The following is a 13,905-nucleotide window of genomic DNA, read 5'->3' on the forward strand; positions in this document are numbered from 1 at the left end:
TAATTTTAGACTTCATTTTTCTGATAGTAGGACAGAAAATGTATTTCCAGGTAATGTTGTATTGGTAGGTACTTAAGAAAAAAACTCCTGATGAGACAAAAAAGTACCTATCTTAAGTAAAAGGTTTATAAATTCCCGCAAAAGGACATTAAAATTAAACAGCAGTCTGATGTTTAGCAATGCAAGTCTCCTTTTAGATGTTCTTAGCCACCCACTGAGCAGTCACTCACTGAAAACCATTGAAATTTAAGTGTATATCTAAGTGGATAACTGAAGTACTCATGATCTACATTCCTGATTTAATATTTCAAAAATTACATCACTATATATTACTGTATCTTGCAATAAACCAAGACATTGGAACAATAGTTATGATAGATATCCATTATAGAGGGACTATTATGTCAATTATAGATGACATTACATTATTATATTCTAAATTAAAGGCTGTGTCTTATGCAATCATAGAAATGCCTGTCAAGACTACAGCTACGATTCAACACTGGCTCATGGGACAAGGAGAACTGGGAACATGAAATGTTTAGGAAAAACATCCTGGCCTCTAAATTTGTTTATTCCTCCCTGGGAATAAATAGGGAGGGTTAAGGGTTTTCTCATACAACTCTGTGGTGGTAGTCATGCTTTTTATAATCTTTCTTCCCAAAAACCCCTGCCATATCATTCAGATGGAGTCCAATGCCTAAGAACTTCTCAGTAACTAAGAAGAACTAGAGGAGATGTGGCTTGCATCCCTTCAGTCAAGGGTCTGGCAGTATTTACTGGAAATACAGCACCCTGGCTTTCCAGGCTTATAACAGAACTTCAGAGATACATATTGTGTTAGACGCTTTGTGAGCTCTTTCTGTAGGGGCAAAAATGATATGCAGATGCCACCAGCACATGAAAAAAAAAAAATTAACAAAATCTCCAAAGCTGAATCCAATGCAGTAAACCCAGTAAATCTTATAGCATGTCAGTATCAGAGATGGGAGCTAAATTGGTTTACCTAAGATGCTCCATGTACAGCAGCCATCTACAGTCCAACTCAGTAACATAATGGGTGAACTGACTAATTAGTAAAACTGACACAGCAAGAAGAGTAAACAGACTGCACCATTACCTGGTAATTTCTGCAGGTCAAAGACATGATTCACACTGCTTCCTGTAAAAGCTCCAAAATATTGCAATTATCAAGATGTGCTATATAACTATTTCTGTTCAATAAATTAATTCATCTGACTCTGAAAGTTAGTAATCTAACATTTCATCACCCTCAGAGAGGCCACTATTATTTTGGAGAGTACACTTATCAGTAAGTCATGGAAATTAAAATAGTAGTCTCCTTATTTTTAATTACTCTGATTTAATGAAATATGGTTTTGCTTGTGAACCTTAAATTCAAGATAAAAATTGGTAGTCTTCACACAAGAAACTATTAATGGAATGACTAGCAAAATATCAGGAACTCTTCTCTGACTCTGCTGCTTCTTTTACAGCAAAGCTTAAAAAGTTAATATATGCAAATATCAGTAGTTTTAAAACTTATAGACTTATATTATAGATACTTCAAAACTCTAAGTATAAATATTTAGCAAAACTCTGATAAAACTTTTAAAGTTTCTCTACAGTCTGCCCTTCCAAAGGCAGTTTAATCCCTCCATTTTCACACTGTAAAATTGTAGAACCCTTTTATACAGCTGAGAATACACAACTTCTATATTTTCTATTGATTATTTTTAAATTAAAATCCATATTTTTAAAGAACAGAACCCATAGCACCATAAAAATTACTCATGACAATTTTTTCAGCCCTTAGATTTCTGAAATCACTATCCAGGCCGCTATGGCAATGGGCTACATCTTAGATAACCTAAATGAAACAGAAAAACATGGAAAATATTTTCAGTTCTGGGGTTTTTTTTCAGCTTTCATTGGAGTTGTTTAGTTTCTCAGTCACTTCAGAACCCCAAACCCATCTTTTTTTTCTTTACTGTTCTCCTTGGTTCAGACAGCCAGGAGGCAAAGGATCCTATGCAAAGCACGAAAAGATGTAACAAGAGAATAAGTTCCCAACTCTTTTACATCTTTTGGACTCTTCTAAGTTAGTTCTTAGGAAATGTTATTAAAGGGTAAATTCCTACACTCACTTGAAGTTAGACATCAACTTCAAGAAAAGTTTCTCTTATAAAAATGAGCAAAGAACTAAGGTAGAAAGAAGCAAAAGGGATTTCTTCAAAGTCATGCATTAGAGAGCACACCTAAATGTAGCTGCAAAACTGAAATCCAGTTCTTTGAGGTAGAGCAGACAGTGTGGGGTTCCTACTCTCTTCCATACCAAATTGCATATGGGAACCCAGTGGTATCAGTCTATTCTACAGTGTTATTACTCTAAGATATCAAAAAAAAAAAAACAAAACCAAAAAAAACCAAATCCCAAAAAACAATAAAAAAATTCCCCAAGTTCCCTCGTCCCCCCCCCCAAAAAAAACCAACTAAACAAAAACCTCAGCAAAACTACCACAATCAAAACTCTAAGCTATTAAAACCCTTTAAACCCTCTGATAATCACCAAGGTTTTCTTGTGCTATAAGACTCAAATCAGGAATTCAAATGTCTTCTAGGTTTTCTAGTATATACAGGAGTGTAAGAGGCCATCTGAAGACCCTCACTCATTTGCCTGCCGATTGCCACGAGAAGGAACTCCCTTCCCCCACTGCAGTTCCAGCTTGGAGAAGGCAACAGTGCAGGTGCAGCTGCTGTACCGTTACGTTCTGTTCCCAACGAGGCCCGGCAAGAACTTGGCGAGGACTTGGCGAAGACCCAGCACAGAGCGACCTACTGCAATTCCTGCTTCACTCTCCACCTTTAAGCCAAATGAACTGTTGGGGTGACTCTGGTGGTCTCTCACTGCAGACCCCTCATCTGCCTCATTACCACCATGACAGATGGAGATCAAGAACCCTCTCCCCAAGGACTGAGACCCCTACCACAGAGAATGGGGGGGGGGGGGGGGGGAAATGACATGACTTGTTTTTCTCCAGTAACTTCAATTGACTTATTTGTCATCGTGTTTGTTCTGCCTGGATGAGCAATTTCAATAGGCATGTTCCCCCCCTTTTTCCCTCTGTGGACTATAACTGGACCCCTGGGTTGGGCAGGACTTTGGAGACTCTCCCCAACACAACAAGACTGATCCCCATCGTCCAGACCAATGAAGACCTCGTCTGTGTTGGTAGCTATTCCCATCCCCCCTCCTCTCTCTCCTTTTTATTTCTTTTCTGACCCCATTATCGCATTTATTGTTATTATTTTGGCCCTTAATAAAGGTGCATCTGTTGTGATTAAACTGATAGTCCCCTGCTGTTTGTCTTTTGCACTTTGGGATTGGCTAACGAACCATCACGACACCCTACTAGAAGCGGATCGTGACAAGGAGTAATCCATGGAGCTTCTCCCAAGCAAATAACTATTTTTCCTGCTTCACAATACCTAGAGACATTTTTAGTACATTCTTTTGGCATCACTCATATGACTCATATAGATTTAGGCATTTTAGCTTTCATTTTACTTTCAAGAATGTCTGTTGACAAATAACTAAGAAGCAGTTCAAACTCTGCATGCTTTTTGCTTCATCATCTCAACTTGGCTGAAGTAAAGAGTACGTTTTAAATACTTATATTACATACCAGAAATGCTTCCTGCAGGGAAACAGCAGAAGACTGGGCTCAGTCCTGGTATGGTTCTATAGCACTTTACAAACATAACTTTCACTCATACTACAACAGACCTAAATCTCAGGCGCTCAGCCTTCTATTTTGCTAAACACACCTCTTATTTACTTAACTTACATAAGTTAATTATGGTATAAAACCAAAAAAGTCACTATAAGAAATAAAGTAAAACAAAGTCTGTGAGAGACCATTGAGTACTTGGACATTTAGCCTCCCAGGGAACAGCAAAGACCAGCTTCTCCCTGAGGGCTGCAAAGCCAAGGGGGATAGCATAGCCAGGAGGGACAGAAGCCAGAGCCTTATCTCACAATACCCAGCCAGGATGGTGACTCAACCCAAAGCTCAGGTCACAGGACAGTGGCACACCAATGAGACAAGACCGAGGTCAGTCCGTAGGTCACAGTCAGGACCATGAGCATTGGACCTACCAGGCAGAACCAAGGTCAAGCCAGCCACAGGTCAAACACCAGTCCCAAGGTTCCTGTAGCCAGGCACACCTAAGCAAGACAGAGCACCAGAGCTTAAGGAGAGAGGAAGTGGCCAGGGCAGAGCTTAAATACAGCTCCTGGCCCATGGCTGTGGGTGGAGGCCTCAGGTGAGGCTGGTTGGGATTATTAAGGCTGACTAATGCACTCACCACCCTGACAGATTGACTGTCTGTCCTTCTAAAAGATTTCCAATATGAACTCCTGTAGCATCATACTACTTCAAAGGCACATTATTAGAGCTTTTAGACAAGATTTCAGACCACTTTTTTTTTTTTTTTTTTTTTTTTTCATGGTATAGAATATGCATTCTGGATTTTTTATACATTTTTAATTTCTGATTGGCCTAACCTACTCCTGCTTGGTTTTTAAAATTTTGTTTTATTTAAATTGTGAGTTTGTTTTGGTTGTTGTTTAGAATACATAGAATTCACTTGATAACCCACTCTTTTTTTTCCCACTTCTTTTCACTGTAAATTGAAAAACCCTGGTTCAGTCAAGCCTGATACACCAGGCTGGTTCTATGACACTGCTAAAAGGCTTCAGGGATTAACATCAGTTTTGGAAACATACTTAGAGGCTATGCAATGGCCACAACAGCCCCAGGAAAAAAGGTCCTTTCTGTGAATCTATGAATGTAGTAAAACCAAAGAACAGAAAGACTAAAGGGAATATTATTTTCCTGAGCAGTCAAACCCCCAAGGATACACAGAATCAGAGAGAAAACTGACAGTAACTTTTAGATTTCTGGCAACTGCTGTGAGGCAAACAGCTGCTGCTGACAAACCAGGGAATGCAGTATCTCCTTTCTACCCTAGTATCCCATATCTCAGCTGTAAGGTACAGCTGCACAGTTACTTCCAGGTGGAAATGAGTGTGCTCTGGATGTATTCTAAGCCTGAAGGATGGGATAACTTCCAAACCAGAAGACATGTTGCCAACTTAGCATGATCTGGAGCTATTAAACCTTGCTGACAAGATGTACATAAACCACATGTAGATGCCCCAAGGGTGAGGTTTGAATTTCTCCTGCCTCCCTGCAGAGTATTGCAGGGATTTATGTCTCATTCCCAGTTCTTCATATCTACCTTGCCTGCATCTGTGTGTTGATAGGACAGCTGTTTTCAGTGTTTTAAGGATGTTCAGACATTCCTCAAGTGAATTAATGCCCAGTGTCACATACAGAGACTCCTGATTCATAATATATATATATATATATATATACGTATGTATATATATATATAAAAGGTAAAATATCTTGGTCCATTACTTGCTTCCAGAATGTATTTGTATATTCATCTTCAAAAAGGGATTAAAAATTCCCACATGCATAGGTATTTTCTGTTTTTTCCTACCATTAAGCTGTTGGATACCAGAAGCTATTCAAGTTTTTAAGAGGAAAGAGAAAAAAAAGAAATGTTTAAAACAAGCCCAAAATGACTCTCAGATAATAGTAAAGAAACATGAGAGTCATTCTGAAGGATAAAATTGCTGTGAAGCACTTGAATCAATAAAGTGAGTGTTTATAAAATGTTTAACTGCTTTTAAATTTAAGGTACATTATTTACTTCTATAAAATGAATTTTATGAGCAGGAAATTCATTATGCAAGAACAGTGCTGCTTATGCTGATAAATTTATTGTTATAATATTTGGTTGTTTTCATAAAGCTGTGGGTTTCAACATGATTACATTTCAAGATACTCTCAGTTTTTAATTTCAAAATAAAAAAATATTTTTATTAGTATTGAGTTTTAGAGAAAATAATGTTTATATGCTACATATTCAAAACCCAGAACACAAATACTAAATATGTAATAAATAGAATTTAAGAATTAATAAATTCACAGGTATTTTAATCCAGTCAACACTTTAAAAAAAAAAAATCTTGTTTCAATTTCTGAGCAGCTGAGATTATCACTTATACACAGTTTCATAACTTCTGTTTTGCCATAAGGTATTTGTAACATACAGAGCTATCTGATACAAAAGCTTCATGTAATAATGTCATCTTCGGGCTAATTTTTATGGTGTATCATTAGAGGTTTTTCACTCATGTTTCAAAATGTGTTTGCAAGAAAGCATCACTGCAGTCAGAACCATGTCAGGAGTGCAAACTTTAATAAGAAAACTTCTGGAAAAGTGCTTTTTATCAGGAAAATCATGCCCCCTTGATTCAATTCAGCAAACCTACAGGTCTACATCATGTCTTGTTTCTGTCTTCTAAATGAAAATGTCTTCTAAGTTACTTAATTTTTGCAAACATAGAGAGAAAAAACAATGTCACAACATTTTAAATGCTTTCCTAATGACCATAATGTTAAATACTTTAGCAGAGATTAAACAGTTAAAAGGAACTGAAGACAAGAATAGGCACAGAAATCTAACGCTGTAAGACTCCACTTCTTTGGTGATATCATGAACATTTCAGAGACATCTAAAATTACACACTGTGAAAAAAAAGGACACTAACTCTATAGGAGTATACTGGTTTTGATCTGTTTCTCAAATGTTGTCTAAGCCCTGAGAGGAACCTAAGCTATACTCTCATTGAACTCTCAGAGGGACAGTGCTGTGTCAGGAAAGTTGAGATGTCCTCTCCTTCAGGCTTGGAAGATTTGAGCTGATAGCTCTCTCCTCTTAGACCTGGCCTTGACTTTCATTCTCCCTTTGGAAGAAAGTATAATGAGTAATGCAGGGAACATAAATGAGACATTACTCTAGTTCCCATTCCTAAGAATGTTCCCATTTTTAATCAAATGTCCACTGAATTAACTCATCTCCTTGTCAGGCGCAGAAGGACAAGCCCTCATACTTGCTTCTCAGACTGTAAAAATCAGAAAGCCAGAGAGTTTTAAAATCCTAATGTTCCTGGTAGGTTTTAAGGCAATTTATAATTTTGGACTGTGCAAAAGTATAGGCTCTGAGATTCCTGTTTATGCTAAAAAGATTTACTTAGTACATATTAGTATCCTAGAAAGCATATTTTTTTAGGGAAACCTTTGAAAAGTTTTCTGAGATTCTAGTTCATAAGCTTGAAAAGTTTGAAAATACTGAATGTCAGCTTCTGAAAATCAATAATTTCCTTCAGGTTCCTAAGTCTAGTCCCTTTTCTTTTTCTTTCCCCAAAACATCTTGGAGAACTTGGGACTGAATGATGAGAGGCAAGAAGACTTAGTCGCCCAATGTACACCAATGCCTTGAGGACACACATCTATACATTCCTGTGTCTGAAAAGTTTTAGAAAATCTAGCATTTTGATTCATGTATGCAGAAGCAAACATCGGAGGTTGTTTTAGAAGAATTAACTCTGAACTGAGGAAGTAAACAGATCACTGTGGAGTGTTGTGATCTTCAGATGCTTGAGAAATTTTGCCAGTTTTCATCTACCAGCCTGGCAGCTCCTAAATCACAGAGATATTTTTGAAAATGTTACCTACACTCTGTTCTGACTAATGGTAGCTGAGACTCTAGAGAGCAATTTGGAGGTCATTCTCTGCCTGCTGCCTCTATTTCATCAGTCCTCTCATGGGGCAAGCTACATTCTTTGGGAAATAGTGAGGAAATTGTTGCGTTTGTAGTGCTTTGAAGATGAAAACCACTGTAGATTAACAAGCTTTAGGTTTCAATTACTCTGATTATACTTCACAAAATGTTATTTATTTATTTATTTATTTATTTATTTATTTATTTCAGAAGTACCATAAATCTTGCTGATATTCTGATTTTGACCCTGCTGAAAAAAGGAAGGATAAACATTTCTAGTTCTTTCCCATTTAGTCATTACTCCTTTCCCTCTGTCTTATATGTGGGTTGTAAAAAAAGAAAGGTAAGATATATTACTCTCTTCAATATAAAATATGTATGCTTCTACGTAAACATTTAATATATAAATTGAAAACTTAAGTATATGTTATAATAAGTCAATTACATCAGTATAGATGACTTTCAACTGCAAATCATGTGAAAACCAGTCACAAATAGTGATCCATATCCCATTTAAATGTCTTCTGCTTCAATCTTCAGCTAATAACATGAGTGACATCATCTACTCAGAAGTACCAGTGAAACAACTCTATATGCTTTTTGAACAAACTTACCATACAGAAAAATATAATTTATCTTATTCTAATACTCAGTAATTATACAGACAGTAAACAGTTAGACAACTAATAAGATCAAGTAATGCAATGACCTGTGGTTTAAGATTAAAATCAGGAATAACAACCAACTCTTTTTCAGGATATATATGCTTAATCTCCATTTTCTCTATCTAGGACAGTACTGATTAGAGTCAGGTTCCTGTCACACTCCATGTTCTGTACTGAATAGCAGAAAATACCTACCAAAATACAGCTGGCAAGTAAAAGAATTGCACTGTCTTTGTAAAGCAAGAGATGAGCAATTTTGCATACATATAGATAGATAGAACCTGGATATCACAGTCCATTTATGTTAGGTACACTGAGAGGCAGGATCTAGTCTTATCCTTCTTAGAATCATTCTTTGACTGAACACCACCATGTCAACTAAACCAAGCACAAGGTGCCATGTCTGGCTGTTTCTCAAATACTGACAGTCATGGTGACTCTACCACCTCCCTAGGCAGTCTGTATTGATGCTTGACAGCTCTTCCAGTGAAGAAATTCTTTCTGTGTCTAATCTGAACCTCCCCTGGCATGCTGGAGGCCAGTTTCTCTTGTCCTGTCACTGGTTGCCTGGGAGAAGAAGCCAACTCCCCCTGGCTACAGCCTCTTTTCAGGGAGTTGTAGAGAGCAATAAGGTCTCCTTTTCTCCAGTCTAAACACCCTCAGCTCCCTCAGCTGCCCCTCACAGGACTTACTCCTTCAGCTGTGGAAGGGGCTAACAGCGGGCCTGTTAGCTAAAGGAGCGAGAAGAAGCTGAGAAGCAAGGAGAAGCTGATAAGGAGCTCTCTCCAAGGCTCTTACCAAGGAGACCAAGACAAGAGAGGAATCGAAGAAAGATGAGAGAACTTCACAGGTGGATAAAGTATTTTTAGACAGTTAGCTGAAGTCACTGTTACTTTTCATCAATGGTGCTATGTTGATTTATTGTGGCCAATAGTTGGGGTAGAAGTATTAACAATTAGAAAGTGTATAAAAGGTCAGCCATTTTCGATAATAAAGAGCTGCCATCTGAGACTGGTTGTGGTCTCTGCTTTGTGTCACGACCGCCTCAACAGCAACATTCAACAATTTACCAACCTCATTGTCCTTCTCTGGATACAGTCCAGCACATCAATCTCTTTCTTGAAGTGAGGGGCCCAGAATTGAACACAGGACTTGAGATATGGCTTCAACAAGACTGATTGTAGAGGTATAATCATTTCCCTAGGTGATTGAACAAAGATATTAACTTTTTTGTGATCTGCTCCAACTGAATTGTTGTTCCCACTACCTGCTGATCAAATGCAGCTACAGAATACTTACAGTGCTGGAAGCACATAAAAAGGTCCTTCTGATGGATTTAAAACATATATTTTTTTTATTTCTTGGTACAGTGTTAAGAGTATGGTTTGTAGAACAAGAGCTGTGACATGAGTCCACTTAATAGTGAAAAGCAAAAACATTTTTGGGGATCTGAACCAGGAGGAAGGAGAAAAAATTAGTGCTGTCCTGTCCTTCTTTCCTATTGCTGAGGAATGAAGCAAGGAGAAATCAAAATGAAACCTTATTTCCATAGTCCCTCTCGGTTTTCATAGTTTCACAAATGTGTATTTTAAGGTATTTGATGCCAGTCTGTGTATATTTCAAATCTTTACTCTTTATTTTTGGCTTTCTCTTGTAATGATTATGATCTTTCAGGATAAGAAAATGCTAATCCATTAACATTTAACATTTTGCTTTGTATGCATTCTCTATCCATGCAGTAAATCAGCAGGTGTTCTTTGAATTGCTGGAAGACATGTAACCTTGTAACTTTGTAGAAAGTCCGTAGAGAAGAATTTTCAAATTTTTCCTTCCAGGTTACCAATCTTTTTCAAAGTTTTATTCAAGCATGCAACCACTTTCTTGTCTTGAAGGCAGAATGTTCTTCACTGCCTGTATATAAAACCTCTCCTTCTGAAAATATAAGGTTTTGACAATCTTTTGAAAAAAATGAGACCATGTTTTTCATGTTGAAAATATAATTCTAACAGTCTATGTGACTCAAATTGAGTTTATAAATTTCAGATAATCTACCAATGCAGTGAGCTAGCAGATACGTCATTTGTGACCTTAAGTTCCAACAAAAAAAAAATCATGTCTACAATTGAGAAAGAGTTGGTAATTACAGTATATAAATTCATGCATTTTTTGCATAAGACTGATTTCAAACTTAGACAGCTTTATCTTCAACATGTAACTCTGGCCACTGGCAAAGTTTCGTAGTTACAGTTTTGTCCCAGTAGTTGTCGATGCTTTCCATGAAACAATTGTTTCCATTGAAAAATAAACAGTGACCAAGCCTTTCATGAATATTTTGTAAGAAGAGTTCATTTTATAGAATAAAATAGAATAGAATAAAAAAAAATGAATATATACATTCTATTCTAGAATAGAATAAATGAAAATATTTGAGATTGTTGGGCCACTTTGCTATCAGGAAAACACATAATTTCCAGATGAAAGAGATGTTAAATTGTAGTTCTAAACTGCTATCCTGCACTGTGCAAGTAACTGTGCAAGTACCCTGTATCGTCATTTATCTGGGCATCTGGTAGAGATAACAGCAGATGAGATAAGCAGCTAGCCGTCACAATTTCAGTTTCTTTTCTATACTCTATGTCACTCATTAATGGAAGCATTTCTTACAGATCATCAGGCAATTTTCATTCCTGTTTATCTGAATCCTTTTATTGCTAAGTGTCATCAAGGAGCTTTGATCTGATTGTTCTGATAGTTAGAATCTATATACCCAAAGATAGTTTCTTTGTTTCCCAAAGCCCTTAAGAAATACATTGATTCTTTTTCACAAGTAAGATGCAATTTGTTGTCTGCTTCCCTTTAAGTGTTCTTAACATAAATGTTCTTTGTTTCTCTTCATGAGTTTGAGTAGGTGTGAAGCAAACTCTGCTTTCTTGTCAACCATCTTCATGATGGCAGGTAGCATGGAATCAAAATGTGATACTTGTCTGTTCACAGTGAAGTCTTTAATCAAGCTGGACCTTGTTTGTCTCTTATCTACCCAAAGGGATGTCAGTGTTTTCCTGGAAAAATTATCTCAACAGCTTAACATATTAAAATGTAGGTGGGAAATAAGTCCACTAGAATCTAAAAGTGTAAGAGAATGTAATGTTTCTTACCTGTGGTGGGATGTGGCCCTGGTAACAATTTAAGTTTTTTCTAACAAGTAATGGTCCTAAGAAACTCAACCGCCTGCCTGAAACAAAATTTGGCAAAGTTTGATTTCAGTCTTTCAATGTTGTGGCACTGCAGAATGAGTTAAGTATCAGAAATCTTTTGAAGTGCAGTAACATCCAGATGAAACTGAACTTGGTCATGGCTATTGAGAATTACAGATGTCATTTGTCCAAAAAGGACTTGATGCTGAAGCAATTTTATATAATACACTCTTAAAATAGGAAAATCCATCATATGTAACAAATACTGGGATATTTCTGCTGCCTTATGCAGATTAATTCATTGGTTCAAGTCTTGAAAACTAAAACTACTAAATGCCTTGACATTGTTGACTTCTACAACTTCTTCAATGTATGAAGTTCAATCATCACTGCAGTTAATCTGGTTCACATAAAATAATTGAAGTGTGTCAGATTTCAGTGTGACTGCCTCTTTTTCTTTCTTTCTTTCTTTCTTTCTTTCTTTCTTTCTTTCTTTCTTTCTTTCTTTCTTTCTTTCTTTCTTCTTTCTTTCTCTTTCTTTCTCTTTCTTTCTTTCTCTTTCTGTCTTTTTATTTTGTGCATGAAAATTGAAAAAAATTAATGGTATAGGAACAGATTTAGTAATGTTTAAACAATCCATTAGTTCAAACAATCAATTTTGCATTTTTTCAGAAGGAAGAGATAAACCAGTTAAAGTCAAAATCATGATCATATTCATGACATTTTGAATGGGAAATATCTGGTTTCACTTTGATGTATATAAAACTGAATGCAAGCTCCACAATGGGAGATGGTATTACTCTTAATAAAAGGTGGATTTTAGTTACTTTATATTAATGTTTAAATAATATGTTAAATTGCCAATTTTGTAAATTATGCTTTCTGATGCTTAAAGTTTAGTATTAAACAGGAAAAAAAATTCACTTCTGCAACTCCTCTTCATCAATCAAACATACCTGAAAAAAACTCCTAAACTGAAACTCTGCAAATAGCATGTATCAGATTATGTTTTCAGTAAAAGTATAACAGTAATTATAAACTCATACACAATTATACCTGTAAATCATTTGATGCTTTTCATTTATCTAATACATTTACACGTAACCATTAATTTTGTGTCAAATATCCAATACTGGGACCAAAATCTATAGATGGAAGTTAAAAGTGTTTCTCCGAGTAATCCTTTTTCTCCAATTCTCAATGTATGTTTCAAATTTTCTGTCTATAAAATAATCTGTCTTTTCATGGCTAATAAACAATTACTGAGTCTAAAGATACTCTGGACTGTCTCGCAGATGTGGGTATTTTATTTTTCTTAAATTTAAATAAATGTTGTTGTGTCAACAGAATTATTACTGCTGGATTAGTTTTTCTCCCATATAAATGACTGAATTTTAACTGCAGGTCTGTAATATGTTACTGTTGTACAGTGAATTGATTTTTATAGAATAGTTTAATTTAGACTTAAAAATTGTCTACTCTTTTAATGAATGTGAATTACAGTACATTTAGATTCAATTTTAAAATAATCTATTTTAACTGTGCAGCATTAGTGTGTCACTACTCATTACAGAACATCTTAAGAAGCAATTTTAATTGTTTGGAAAAATATTACATCCTAGTGACCATATCTGGAAATTAAAAGTAATATCTATATTTAAAGAATGTTTTTATTACAATACATATAATTCAATTTTACTAAAGTAAGATACTTCTTTGGCTCTTGAAGTCCTCAAATAGTTCTAGAGTTGAAGGGTGTTGTTATTGCTCCACTAAATTTATTTTATGTATTTTTGTGATATAAATATTGCTTGCATGAAATTTTCAACCCTCTTTAATGCAGCTTCCTATTTCCAACTTATGGATTTGCCCCTGTTAGAAGTGAGATAGCGGGTTAGCATTGCGACTATATATCAAAAGATATGGGGTCAAAATATACTCCTGTTCACCCTATGGTTTCTAGCACAGCTTAATATTTTTCACACAATAATTACATGGAATTGGAATCAGGATATTTTTATCTAGTTGTGGGGAGATGATTATTTAGCTTGCATCCAAAAAATTGAAAACTGTCTTTTCCTAGAGTTTCTTAATTCTTAACCACACTTCTGCATCTGGAGCAAAGTGGCAAGTACTGAGCAAGCTGTAGCAGAGTCTAGGGACTCGATGGTTTCCTTTTGCAACAAAGGAGACATGTGAAATAAAGTTCAGGGCAGTTCTGATGACTGAATGACTGGGGATAGGTAACTCCACCTCCATGGTCATGGAAAAGAGTAGGATTTAAGCATTTTCCTCTACAAAGATGGGATTATCTTCTGTTATTCAGTGTATAAGACATATAAGGA

At 36.0% G+C, this 13,905-nt stretch overlaps 1 protein-coding gene and 1 long non-coding RNA gene across 2 annotated transcripts in view; one reads left to right on the top strand and one right to left on the bottom strand.

Annotated features, from left to right (window-relative positions):
- Positions 1-3,351, top strand: part of TAFA5 (TAFA chemokine like family member 5) — a 673,456-nt gene extending 670,105 nt beyond the window's left edge. Inside the window, exon 7 of the mRNA XM_072920433.1 lies at positions 2,622-3,351. The gene's annotated coding sequence lies outside the window, so the exon portion shown is untranslated. The remainder of the gene's footprint in view (positions 1-2,621) is intronic.
- The window catches only part of LOC140681091 (uncharacterized), a 96,682-nt gene that overhangs the window by 63,023 nt on the left and 19,754 nt on the right, over positions 1-13,905 (bottom strand). The window lies entirely within an intron of this gene.

Source organism: Taeniopygia guttata, chromosome 1A, assembly GCF_048771995.1.
Source record: "Taeniopygia guttata chromosome 1A, bTaeGut7.mat, whole genome shotgun sequence".
Taxonomy (NCBI): domain Eukaryota; kingdom Metazoa; phylum Chordata; class Aves; order Passeriformes; family Estrildidae; genus Taeniopygia; species Taeniopygia guttata.